Below are 13,947 nucleotides of genomic sequence, written 5' to 3' on the forward strand. Positions count from 1 at the left end.
GTGTCTACATCCTGGTTTGAATAGAAAGCAGGTCTCTCAGGGCTGGGTTTTCAGTGCTACATGTAACACACTTTATGTACACTGTCTGTCTTAGGGTTTCTATTGCTGTGAAGAGACACCATGATTATGACACCATGACCGTGGCAACTCTTACAAAGGGAAACTTTTAACTGGGGCTCGTTCACATTCAGAAGTTTAGTCCATTATCCTCATGGTGGCAAGCAAGGCAGCATGCATGCAGACACAGTGCTGAAGCAGGACCTTAGAGTCCTCACATCTTGATCTGAAGGCAACAGGAAATGAACTGAAGCACTGGCCATGGCTTGGGCATAGATGAGACCGCAAAGCCTGCCCCCAAAGTGACACATTTCCTCCAACAAGATCACACCTACTCCAGCAAAGCCACACCTCCAGATAGTGCCAATCCCTGAGTTTATGGGGGCTAGTTACACTCAGACTTCCATACCATCTGAGTTTTGTCCAATCCCTACTGTCACAGGTCCTTTGAATTCTGTCCTCACAGACTAGACTCCCACAAGTCTGTCTGGAAGGACGACATCTAACTGTCACTTCCCCTCTGCTAATTCCCTTTCTTTACTGTCCCATCAGATTTTACATATAAAATCCTAGTTCAATAATAAAATTAAGAGTTAGGCAGAGGTGGCACATGCTTTTAATCCCAGAACTTGTGAGGGAGAGGCAAACAGATCTTCCTGAGTTCAAGGACATCCTGGTCTACATAGGGAGTTCCAGGACAGCCAGAGCTATCACACAGAGAAACCCTGTCTTGAAAAACCAAAATTAAGTAAATAAGTTATTTTTTTAACATTTTATTTATTTATTATGTATACAGTATTCTGTCTGCTTATGCCTACAGTCAGGAAGAGGGCACCAGATCTCATTACAGATGGTTGTGAGCCACCATGTGGTTGTTGGGAATTGAACTCAGGACCTCTGGAAGAACAGCCAGTGCTCTTAACCTCTGAGCCATCTCTCCAGCCCAATAAATAAATTTTAAAAAAGAAAGAAAAAAAACCATTTTGCAGGGTGGTGGTGGTGGGATTGTTCACTGGTTTGGAGCACTTGTTCTTGCAGAGGACCTGGGTTTGATTCCCAGCGACTGCATGATGGCTCACACCCACCTGTAACTCCAGTTCCAAGGGACCTGACACCTTCTTCTCATCATTTAGTGTACCAGACATACACATGATGCATATATACATACAGGCAAAACACTCATACACATAAAATAAATAAATCTCTTAAGGAAAAAACTTCAGGAGGCTGGCTAGATGGTTCAGAGGGTAGACTCTGCAGGTGACCCTGCTGATCTTGGTTCAATTCCTAGGACCCACTCGAAGAGAGAGCCAACTCCCAAAATGTGTCTTCTGGGCCGGGCAATGGTGGCACACGTTTTTAATCCCAGCACTCAGGAGTCAGAGGCAGGAGGATCTCTGTGAGTTCGAGGCCAGCCTGGTCTACAGAGTGAGTTCCAGGACAGCCAGGGCTACACAGAGAAACCCTGTCTTGAAACCCCCACCCCAGAAAAGTTGTCTTCTGACTTCCACACAAGTGTTGTTGCATGTGCACACCCCACACACAACATAAAAAAATGAAATTTAGCCGGGCGATGGTGGTGCACGCCTTTAATCCCAGCACTCGGGAGTCAGAGGCAGGCGGATCTCTGTGAGTTCGAGACCAGCCTGGTCTACAGAGCTAGTTCCAGGACAGGCTCCAAAGCCACAGAGAAACCCTGTCTCGAAAAATCAAAAAAAAAATGAAATTTAAAAATTTGAAAGACCCATTTGTATTTTGCTTCTTATATTTTGTTACATATCTTGTTTATTTTTCTGTAGAAATTTAAAAATTTTTTAAATTATTCTTATTGTTAAATATAACACAAAATGTATGACTTTTCGTATGTTTATTTATCAGTGTGTGTACATACTTGGCACACCTGTGGACATCCTGGACCACTTTTTGATTTGGATTTCTTTCTTCAACCTCATCGGGGCTCCAGGGATTGAAGCAATCCCTGAATGGTTTTTTTCTGCCCTCCACATCTGGGCTATGGCATGCACTCTCACACATAGTAATAATCCAAACAAGAAAACTACAATTTAAAGCTGAGCATGGCACCGCAAACATCCTTTTTCAGCACTAGTGAAGTGGATGGTGGGAGATGCCCAGGAGTTCAAAGCCAGCTGGGACCACATAATGAATTCCAAGCTAAGCTGTGCTGCATATGAAGAATTTGTCTTTCTTTTTCTTTCTTTCTTTCTTTTTTTTCTTTTCTTTTTTTCTTTTTTTTTTTTTTTTTGGATTTTTTGAGACAGGGTTTCTCCGTAGCTTTTTGGTTCCTGTCCTGGAACTAGCTCTTGTAGACCAGGCTGGCCTCGAACTCACAGAGATCCGCCTGCCTCTGCCTCCCGAGTGCTGGGATTAAAGGCATGTGCCACTACCGCCCGGCTAAGAATTTGTCTTAAAACAGACAACAACAAACATCAAACCGAAAACCAACAGACTCCCAAACAACAGCCAAATGCCAAAACCAGCCTACCAACCAAAGCAAACCAAATTGCCCAACATAACCCACGATTTAGCCATGCTACGGTAAGCCATCTGGGGCATTTCCAGCTGGAGGCCATCGGCACACTGCTACTGAAATGTTCTTTTAGGAAACACTGCTATTATGATTCCACATTTTCTATAAAGCTAGCAGTGGGGCTGCTGGGACATGGAGCATGTCCATCTTCATTTCCCAGGATTATATCACAGGGGCCATTCCAGTAGTGACAGGGTTGGCTGATCTTCATTGATACGCATCGACTTACGCATGGCCTTTGGGAATTAGCCCCACGTAATTAGAGCAGCCTTCCTTTCCCACTGAGTGAATACGCAAAGTTCTTTAAGGAAAGGCTGGTCTTCCTTCTCCGAAGAATGGAAAATAGAACTGGAAAAACAAATGGGATAGTCAAGCCTTGAAATATTTAAGTGAGAAACAGGAGTCGGGGTAAGTCTTCTCTTTTATCTAATTTGCTGTTTCTCATCATCATTAATACAAATAATCATCACAGAATTTTCATGGGATGGTCTGGAATATAAGATACCAAAAAATATAGCAATAATGATATTTAAGGATTGAGCATGTTAACTGTATCAGGCACATTTTTTTGCAGTGCTAGAGAAGAGATGTGGGACCTCATGCTTACTAGGCAAATGCTGGACCACTGAACTACATCACCTAGCCCTTTGGGCTAAAAACCCATTAAAGGTGGTACACACCTTTAATGCAGCACTTGGGAGGTAGAGATAGGGGGAATCTCTGTGAGCTCCAGCCTGTTCTACAGAGTGAGTTCCAGGACAGTCAGAGCTACACAGTGAAACTTTGTCTCTAAAATACAAATAACAAACCTATTACATATATTAACTAAGTTCTCATAATAGCTCTAATAGGAAAACATTGCTGTTGTTGTTGTTATTATATATTATTATTATCCCTCCCTTTTCTTTGTTTAAGGCAGAGTCTCATGTAGTCCAGGCTTGCCTGAAATTTTCAATGTAGCTGCGGGTGACCTCTTGCATATATCTCTCAGTGCAGGGATTAAGGCAAATGTCACCAAGCCTTGCTTCTTTTTTGGGGGGCTTTCTGAGAGGATTTCACTCTGAAGCCCATGTTGGCCTGGAACTTACTAGGAAGACAAGACTAGTCTCAAATTTGGGGTTATCTTTCTTTTTCCAGAGTGCTAGGATTACAGTGTGAACTACCACACCTGGTTTAGAAGCAAGCAAATAGTGTATGTATGTATGTGTAAGTATGTATGTATGTATGTATGTATGCATGCATGTATGTGTTGGTTCTGGGGATAGAGCCTAGATATACTAGGTAACTCAGTTCTAATCCAGTAAATTAAAATAAAAATTTAGGGGCTGGAGAGATGGCTCAGTGGTTAAGAGCATTGCGTGCTCTTCCAAGAGGACCCGAGTTCGATTCCCAGCAACCACATGGTGGCTCACAACCATCTGTAATGAGGTCTGGTGTCCTCTTCTGGCCTACAGACATATATGCAATCAGAATAGTGTGTCCATAATAAATAAATAAATATTTAAAAAAATAAAATAAAAATTTAGGTGTTTTTTTTTTTTTTTTTTTTTTTTTTGGTTTTTTGAGACAGGGTTTCTCTGTAGCTTTGGTGCCTGTCCTGGAACTAGCTCTTGTATACCAGGCTGGCCTCGAACTCACAGAGATCCGCCTGCCTCTGCCTCCCGAGTGCTGGGATTAAAGGCGTGCGCCACCACCGCCCGGCAAAAATTTAGTTTTATATGTTTGAGCTTGTGCCTACATGAACACATGTGCACCACGTGTGTGCCTGCAGAAGTCAGATGAAGGCATCAGATTCCCTGCAACTGGAGTTACAGGTGTTCGTGAGCCACCATATGGGTGCTGGGGACTGGCCCTGGGACTTCTGCAAGATTAGCTGGCACTCTAAACCACAGAACCACCTCCCTCTTCCCTGCACTGGCCCATTTTGTAGCAAATAAGCAAGGAGTTACACTGAAGGTGATCAAGCAGAATTAATCAACTGAGGAAATGTGAACAGATAGAGAACTTTCTAAAAATTATTTCACATGTGCGTACTGTGTTTAGATCATTCCCAGCCCTACATCCCCCTCCTCCAAGCTCTTCTGTGTCCCTTCTACTTCCACTCAGTCTCACAGCCTCCCCCAATTAAGAGGCAGGATCCAGAATAAAGTAAAATAAAGATAGGTCTTGCTGTGTAGCCCAAGGTAGCCTCCCATCGGGATCTTCCAAGTGCAGGGTTTCCAACGCCACCACACCTGACTAAGGATGTTTTCTCATGTTATTGTGAATCTTGAGAGTAACTAACGACATACCTCATGACATCCCACTGAAGCCTCTATTTCCTCACGGTCACAGATCTGCCACACGCCTCAAGCCTTCTCTCCCGTTCTGTCCCTGGGCATGCTGGACAAGTACTCCCAGTCAGCTCTTCCCCAGCCCTTTCTTTTCCTTTGAAGAGAGACAGGATACATATATATTCTTTCTCCAGCTCTCGTTCTAGTCCCTTGTTCTTTGTGTCCCAGGGTGGTCAGACATCTGCAGGGGTGCGGAACACAAGAAAGTATTTGGAGGCAAGGGACGGGGAAAGACAAGACAAGGAGGAGTGGCCGGGAGTACATGGAGGGTGAAGTGGATAATTTCTTTAGTTTTTTTTATTTTTATTTTTTATTTTTTATTTTTTTGTCTCTGGTCCACACATTAAGAACTCCATGAAGTTTTGCTCCAAATCATGAAAAAATTAACATTTCCTCCAGTTGGGAATGTCGACAACAAACCTTAGTAGCTTTAGCAGTACCTGTGACTTTGTCACCAGTGTGTTGTGACTTCATAGTGTTTGACAGCTGTTTCAGATTTCTTAAGAATGCAACTTATTTATGACTTCGAAGTTAGAATGTCACTCAACTAATTATTACTTGATTATTAAGAGGATCCTATATTGCTATAGTATATTTTTAACAATAATTTGAAAACTTCCCTTTTTTTTTTTTGTTACACAGTTTCCAGGCCCTTGATTAGCAATATGTACCACCATGCTTGTCCTAAAATTTTAGGGGCTGGAGGTTCAGAGGGCACATTGTTTGTTCTTGCATGGGGCCCAGACTTGTTCCAGCACCCACACAGTGGTTCCGGCAGATTGTAACTCCAGCTACTCCAGGGATCAGTGCCTAGCCTCCCTGGACATGGGGCACATACCCAGCGCATTCTACATACATTAGTAGAACTAGCTTTCTTTGAATTTCTCTGTACCCCAAGTGATTCTCCTGGGACCCTAGATGCATTTGATATGATTTAGAGACATTCTGAGGAAGAGTCCCTGTGTGTCACTGACACCGAAACAGTTAAGACCTCTGATTTATGGGTCTTTCCTTTTTGGCTCTTGCTGTCACGTGTCTACTAGGGCCTAAAGCATCCTTTAAGTAGCTTCAAGACCTAAGGCTCTCATAGTTTTGGTGTTTGTTCTGTAATAGACCCTTCCATGCTCCTCTGCCTTCATGCTGCCTCGCCATTATTTTTCGTCCTAATTTTAGCTGTTTTTCCTTTTATGATTTGGAAAAATTGATCCTTTAGCATGTCAAACTCCTTATCCGGGGATTGCTTGCTCTCTCCCATGTTAGGGGATTCCTTGAGACACAGTCATTTATTACTGGTATTTGAAACTGAATTAAAGTAAGACTCCCTGCTAAATCTGGACGTTGTCCTGATTTTCTTTTCTTTTGAATTTATTCTTCTCTCATATATCACCTCCCAGTTTCTCCCTCCTCTCCTCCCAGTCTCTCCCCTACACTCCCCCTTTCTCCCCCTGCCCCCCACCAGATTTATCCCTCTTCCTTTTCCCTTCAAAAAAGAACAGTCCTCCTAGAGGTATCGACCAAACTTGGCATAACAAGTTACAGTAAGACTAGGCATATACCCTAATAGCGAGGCTGGACGAGGTAATCCAATAGGAGGAAAAGGTCCCCCAAACAGGCAAAAGAGTCAGAGACCCCCCACTCCCACTTTTAGGAGTCCCACAAAAACAGCAAGCTATACAACCATAGATACATTCAGAGGACCTAGGTGAGACTTAACCAGGCTCCCGATTGTTAGTTCTATTTCTGTGAGTCCCTATGAGCCCCAGTTAGTTGATTCGGTGGACCGTGTTCTTGTGATTTGTTTCTGATTTTGTGACCTGGTTTAAAATTTAAAAAAAAATTTTTTTTTAAATACTCTTTGTAGCCCAAGCTGGCTCTTGAACTTAATACTCTTTCACCTTAGTTTCTTGTGCTAGAATCATAGGAGTAGGCCATCACGCTTGGCTAATTAATATATTTTTTAGTTGGAATGTTTATGAATGGTATGAAAATCAGTATCCACAAAGGATGTGCCTGAGCTTAAGTCTTTCTCTTGGTCTCCTGGGAAGTCCATTTCATCCCAGGAGATAACCACTGTCACCACCTTTGAGAGTGATTTTTGTCTATCAGCTCTCTCAATTCCTTCCTTGTCTGTGAGATGTGTGGCCTTTCCAGGCCCTCGTGACCTCAAATCTGCTTGACTTTATAAATAAACATTTATATGTGTGTATTTAATGTACATATACAGCATCTTTCTCCCTATGGCCTTCCGGGCAGGTTTCCATCACATCGCTTCCTGGATGAAGAACCTGGAAGGGTGAGGGGCAGAGGTTGGGGGTGACAGAGAAGAGGACCTGAGGGACTGAGGCTAGGGTTGAGTGATGGATTGCTCTGAAGCTCTGTGGGGATTCTTAGTCTTATTTCTCTCACTAGGCCCTCTTCCACCTCTGTCCAGCTCAAGCCTCTCCTTTCCTAGGGCCGAGACAGAGATAGAGAGATACAGAGACAGAGACGCCGAGGCACCAGCATCTCTCCCCCCCCACCCAATCGTCCCGCCCCACAGCTCTGACGGACGTCCACTTTTAGCCAATGGCGCACGCGAGTTGCCCTAGACGGGCCAATGAGAGACAGAGGAGGGCGGAAGCTTGCCCGCCCCCCCCACTCTAGGCTTGGTTGAGCCGTGCAGGTAGGTCCGGGGCCGGGGGAGCTGCCGTTGGCACTGCTGCCCCGGGGGGTGGGGGCGCGGCGGGTCGGGGTGATGGTGGCGCAGAGTGGGGCGTCCCGTCCCGGGGACGCCGCGGGAGACGCCGCCGCGGGGCGGAGGGAGGCCGAGGGGTCGCGGGAGCGGGCGCCGCCGAGGGCCCTGAAGGCGGCCGGGCTGAGGACGCGGGGACGCATGTGTGGGGCGCGGAGACCCCCGGCCGGCGCCCACCCGCAAAGCCTGGGCCTCGGGCCGTGGGCCGCGGCGGACCCGGAGACTGGCGGTCAGCGGGCCTGTGGCGGAGGGGGGGGTCGCCGAGCGGAGCCCCGGGGCGCCAGGCCGAGCGAGGTGGGACGGACCGCGGCCGGCAGGACGGGAAGCAGCATCCCTCGGGCCGCCCCCTCCTGAGGCAAGTCGGGCAACGGCCACGGGCTCCGGGCCGCGAGCCCCGGCCCCGGCGGCCCCCTCCTAACAATGGGGACCGGGCCGGAGGAGTCGCGGGCCGCGGGGGGTGGGGGAAGCTCCGGGACAAGGGTCCGAGGCGGGGGAGGGGCGCGGACTCGCCGCCCGGGGGTCGCGTCGCGTCACGGGGTGGGGGCGGGGGGCGCTCAGGCTTGCCTGAGAGTCGGGTCAAGAGTCAAACTCCTCTGGTCCCCACCCCCCAAATCCGATGAGCGGTTAGCAAAGTGATGCCAAGTCTCCCTAACCGAAGTGACAAAACGCGGAGAGGGAGCAAACCCACTCCAGAGCTTTATTTATTTATTTAAAAAACGGGGGGCTTTGACTCTGATTTTTAAGAAATTATTTTTAGAGAGGTGAGTGTGTTATTTTGTGTTCCTACTCGGGCAAGCCTCCATTTTAAGTGAAGCAGTAACTGGTTAAGCTGGAATTTTCATTCAGGCTTAGGACTTAAGGCTCCTACAAGGGTCATTTAGTCCATCCTTCTGAGTCCCTGCAAACCTAACACCCTCCATCTTCAAAATCAGTTCCTCTGGTCTGCTTTTAAAGATCTCTGGGCAAGAAGGGGTCTTTTCTCCCCTCCCCCCCGTTTTTGCTTGTAGTACTTCAGTGAAGAATAGTTATTATTATTATTATTATTTAGAATCAGCTCTGAAACAATTTTAAGAAAAGTTAGGACATAGGAATTGTCATAAAAGTTTTAGGTTTATTAAATAAAAGTAGCTGTAGACTTTTTCAGGTGGTTAGTTAATAAATCATTTTCAGAAGTGCTTATGAAATTCTCTGGGAGAATAACTTTTCCTCTAGGATTTTGGTTTTCTGAATCTTTGATAAGTAGTTTCTGATTATTTAAAATTTATGTCCTTTGGTGTAAAATATTTCTACACACATCTAGAGATACACATATGCACTTCCCAAAGTGAATTGTATATTTTACCCTTTTCTTTGTTTGATACCATCTCTAGCCTTACCTGACAGTCTCCTCCCCACCCCACCCCCCTCACTGTGTCTACCAGGCCGGTGTTGAACTCCTAGACAACAGCCTGCCTCAGCCTCCTCTGTCCTGGGATTAAAGGTGTGTACCACACCTAGCACTTGTACACTTTTTAGGATGGGTAGGCTGTTGCCACTTAATATCCTTCCCAGATAGAATAAGCTATTTACATATTCTAGATTCTTCCATCTAAATGAAAACTCCTCCTTTTCAGATCTTCCCACTTCCTTATCCGTGGTAACTGAGGGAATTCCTTAGTCTCTTCCTGCTTCTTTCTGAGTCTCGTCTAAACTATTCCTGACACTATGAATGCTATCTGGATGCCTCTTAAGGTAAGATGGATTGGCTTTTCCTTATTACTTCATATGTGTATTTAGAAGCAAGAATATTTGTTCATTTATTTGTGTTTTGAGACAGGGTCGCATTGTAGCCTGGACTGGTCTGGAACTTTTTATGTTGCTGAGCTTGGCCTTAACTTCATGAATGTCCTACTTCAACATTCCAAAAGATAGGATTATAGGTGTTGGCCTCTGACCAGATCTATCTAGAGTGTTCTTGAATTTGCTATTCTTCAATTACCTTGCAGTATACTCATCCTCAGAACAATTAGCATCTTAGAATTTGTGTTATTGCTGTTCTTGGTTATTGATGTTAAAATATTAATGAAGTTCTCAAATTAACTTTTATAGTAATGATGAGTCCATTTTTTAAACTTTAAATTATTACAGCTTACATATTTGTAAAATTCTGTTCTAAACTTGGTAGATGGGTTGGCAATTCAGACTTCTAGGTCCATTTTCAAACAGGTACTTTGGAGTCATATGAACTTGGGTGTGTCCCACTTTTGCAAATCAGTAGCTGATTCATGTGTTACAAAAGATGTGTCATTAACCATTTGTTTACTATGAAGTTTCATATAGTATATTAAGGTTTATGTGTACAGCTCTTTGAATGCTGTGCTGCTCCTTAGGCCAGTGCGTGAACCCTTACACTAATGTTTTTCAACAGGTAGCCATTGTGTCTTTTCTCTCACAGGGCAGACCTTTCTTATTTGGGCCATGTGGACGGTGACCATTTGATTAAAAAAAAAACTTTCTATGATTGTTCTGTGTCTCTTATGGCTCTTTCTGATCTGTTTAGAGATGGCAAAAGAACTCTTGGTTAGGACTAAACAGAGGACAAAACTTGAGGCGTGAGAGTGAGGAAGTGAGAGAAAGGACCAAGAACTGATAAGTAGTGCTAGAAGTCCTCTGTCAGCCTGGCCTTCCTTGAGAGTTAGATAACAATATAGTTAAGATTGTTTTGTGGTGATCTGCTTAGTTAATGCCAGAAGAGTGTACCGGGGGAAATCAAAATAATGCAGTCTGTGCAACCGAAATATTTGGACTTTGGGGAAATCTTTAGGTAATGTAGACTGAATCTTATCCTCATGTATGTTCTGGCTGCTGTTGTTGGATAATGAGTTGAATATTGTTGGAGAATGGATAAGGGTCCAAGGCGACACATTCTTTCCAGCCTTTTTCTCATGCTACAGTTTGAGGGATTGAATGGGGAAGCAACCTATAATTCGAGTGCCTAGGAACTGGAAGACCTTGTATAATTATGTTTCCACTTCTTTTTTTAAAAAATATATTTATTTTTATTTATGTGCATTGTTGTTTTGCTTGCATGTGTATCTGTGTGAAGTCCCAGAACTCCTGGGCCAGAGTTACAGACATTGGTGAACTGCCATGTGGGTACTGGGAATTGAACCCAGGTTCTTTGGAAGTGCTCTTAACTGCTGAGCCATCTCTCCAAGCCCCTGTGTTTCTGCTTCTTAACAACTGTTTTGTGCTAGGACTTGCTGACCTCTATGATTAGTATATTAGATTTCATGTTGCTATTACTTTGGCATTAAGATATTAAATATACTGAGGCCTACTTTTTAAAGATGTGTGTAATGTTTAATGTTTTACCTCTATTATTGGTAAATTTGGGGTATTATAATACTATAACTTCTACTGTTAGATCACAGTCCTTTGGCATGACAAAAATACAGACCAAAAGTCAGTGTCCTTTAGTGTGTATGAATTATTATCTATTAACTACTTGGGAAAATGTAGTTACGTAGCTGTCTTGTTTTTTTTTTTTTTTTTTTTTTTTTTTTTTTATGTTCCCTACCAATCGTTTGATCATTGTAAAACGTGCTAAGTCTAAACTTTGTTGTTTTGAGGTAGAACCTTGCTGTATGGCCAGGCAGTGGTAGCGCATACCTTTAATCCCATCACTCTGGAGGCAGAGGCAGGCGGATCTCTGTGAGTTCGAGGCCAGCCTGGTCTACACGACCTAGTTCCAGGACAGGCTCCAAAGCTACAGAGAAACCTTGTCTCGAAAAAACCAAAAAAAAAAAAATTTGCTGTATAGCCTAGACTGGCCTAGAACTCAAATGACTCAGCCTCTCAAGTGCTGAGATTACAGGCATACACCATAAAGAATTTTTTTCCTTCCCATTTTTATACTTAAGAACATTTCAAAATATATTTAATTTGACAGAAATTGTGCTTTTTTCTATATTTTCAGATAGGAGTTACATTTTTATTTATTTATTAGTATTTTATGTATATTGGTATTTTGCCTGTAAGTATGTCTATGTGAGGGTGTCAGATCTCCTGGAACTGGAGTTAGAGTTGTGAGCTGTCATGTGGATCCTCTGGAAGAGCAGTCAGTGGTCTTAACCACTGAACAATCTCTTTAGCTCTTTGTTTTTTGAAGCAGGGTTTCTCTGTGTATCTCTGGCCATCCTGGAACTCACTCTGTAGACCAGGCTGTCCTGTAACTCACAGAGATCCACCCTATCTCTGCCTCCCAAGTGCTGGGATTAAAGGCGAGTGCTGCTACCAGTGAGTCAAGTCACATTTTTTTTATTATTATTATTATTTTTTTTTTAAATTTATTTATTTATTTATTAATTATGTATACAATATTCTGTCTGTATGCCTGAAGGCCAGAAGAGGGCGCCAGACCTCTTTACAGATGGTTGTGAGCCACCATGTGGTTGCTGGGAATTGAACTCAGGACTTTTGGAAGAGCAGGCAATGCTCTTTAACCACCGAGCCATCTCTCCAGCCCCTTTATTATTATTGTTGTTGTTGTTTCTGCTTCTTAACAATTTTTTGAGACAGGGTTTCTCTGTAGCTTTGGGGCCTGTCCTGGAACTAGCTCTTGTAGACCAGGCTGACATTGAACTCACAGAGATCCATGCCTGTCTCTGCCTCCTGAGTGCTGCGATTAAAGGTGTGTATGGTTACACCTCACCTAAATTTTTATTTTTTAATGTTTCTTATTTCTGAGTGTCTGTGTGTACACATAGCTTACATGGAAGAGACAGTTTTCCTTCTGCTGTATGGGTTCTGAGGATCAAACTCAGGTTGACAGACTTGGCTTGTAAGTGTCTTTACCTTTTGAGGTGTCTCACCAGCCTGTTTCTTTGTATTTATTTATTTGTTTGTTTTTTTGAGACGGGGTTTCTATACCTCTGACTGTCCTAGAACTCATTGTGTAGACCAGGCTGGCCTCAAACTCAAGAGATCCACCTGCCTCTGCTTCCCAAGTGCTGGGATTAAAGGTGTGTATCACCACCTAGCTTCTTTTTTAATGTGTGTGTGTATGTATATGTGTGTGTGCGTGGTGTATGTGTATATATAGGTAGGTATACATACACACACACACACACACACACACACACACACGGAGGCCAGAGGTCAATGTTGAGTGTCATCCCCAATGACTGTCCACCATATTTTTTTAAGACAGGGTCTCACTGAACTTGGAGCTTACCATATAGGCTTTGTTACTTGGCCAGTGAGCTTGGGATCTTCTCATCTCCACCTCCTAACGCTTGCGCTGTAGATACTTACTGTTGTTTCTGGCCTTCTTTGGGGGGAAGATGGGGGGGTTCAAAACAAGCTTAAAATATTATTTCTTTTCACACATAAAGAATTTTGTTATAATTATGTCTGTTATGCTGCTACAGGGTATATGTGGAGGTTAGAGAACAACTTTATTGAGTTTGCTCTGTCCTTGTACCTTTATATGTTTTCTGTGAATTGAGTGGCAAGAGTCTTTCCCTGCTGAACCCTCTTGCTTGTTTTTTTAACTTTTTTTTTGAGACAAATTCTCACTGTTGCCTTGGCTGGAGTGAAACACTCGATGACTAGGCTGGCCTTGTTTGAGAGAGATCTGCTTGCATCTGCTGCTCAAGTGCTGGGATTAAAGGTGTGCGCCACCACCGCCCGGTATGCCCGTCAGAATCTTAGTTTAAAAAGAAATTTTTTTTTTATTTTAATTATGTATGTGTCTGTGTGTGCTGCTTGTGTGTGGGTACCCAGGAAGGCCAGAAGGGGATGTCAGATCTCCTAGAGCTGGAGTTATATAGGTGATGGATGTGCATCACTCAGCCTGGATGGGTGTTGGGTATCATATGTGGATCTTTGATCTTAATTGCTGCTCTATTTCTCCAGTCCCCAAGAATTACCCCCCCCCCCCCCCAAAAAAAAAAACAGGGTATCATGTAGGTCAAGCTGGCCTTGAACTCATGATGGAGCTGAGTATGACCTGGAACTTCACCTCCTAAATGCTGGGATTATAGCCATACCATGCCTGGTGTTTTTGTTTGTTTTTAATTTTATGTATGATTGTTTTGCCTGCATCTATATATGTGTACCACATATTTGCCTGGTGTCTAAGGCATTCTGAAGAAGAGATCAAATCCCTTGGAACTACAGATGGTTGTTAACTGCCTTATGGGTGCTGCAAATAGAACTCAGGTCCTCTGTAAGAATAGCAGGGGGTGCTCTTAACCACTGAGCCATCTCTCTAGGTTGCCCCCCCACCTTTTTTT

General features: G+C 43.8%; 1 protein-coding gene across 1 annotated transcript in view; it reads left to right on the plus strand.

The window, feature by feature from the left end:
- Nucleotides 1-7,584: 7,584 nt before the first annotated feature.
- The window catches only part of Kansl1 (KAT8 regulatory NSL complex subunit 1), a 122,872-nt gene continuing 116,509 nt past the window's right edge, over nt 7,585-13,947 (plus strand). The window contains exons 1-2 of the mRNA XM_041635736.1: nt 7,585-7,600; nt 9,283-9,400. The gene's annotated coding sequence lies outside the window, so the exon portion shown is untranslated. The remainder of the gene's footprint in view (nt 7,601-9,282; nt 9,401-13,947) is intronic.

The sequence above is a fragment of the Microtus oregoni genome, unplaced genomic scaffold (assembly GCF_018167655.1).
Source record: "Microtus oregoni isolate MIOR12 unplaced genomic scaffold, Mior012 000048F_ref0000485, whole genome shotgun sequence".
NCBI lineage: Eukaryota > Metazoa > Chordata > Mammalia > Rodentia > Cricetidae > Microtus > Microtus oregoni.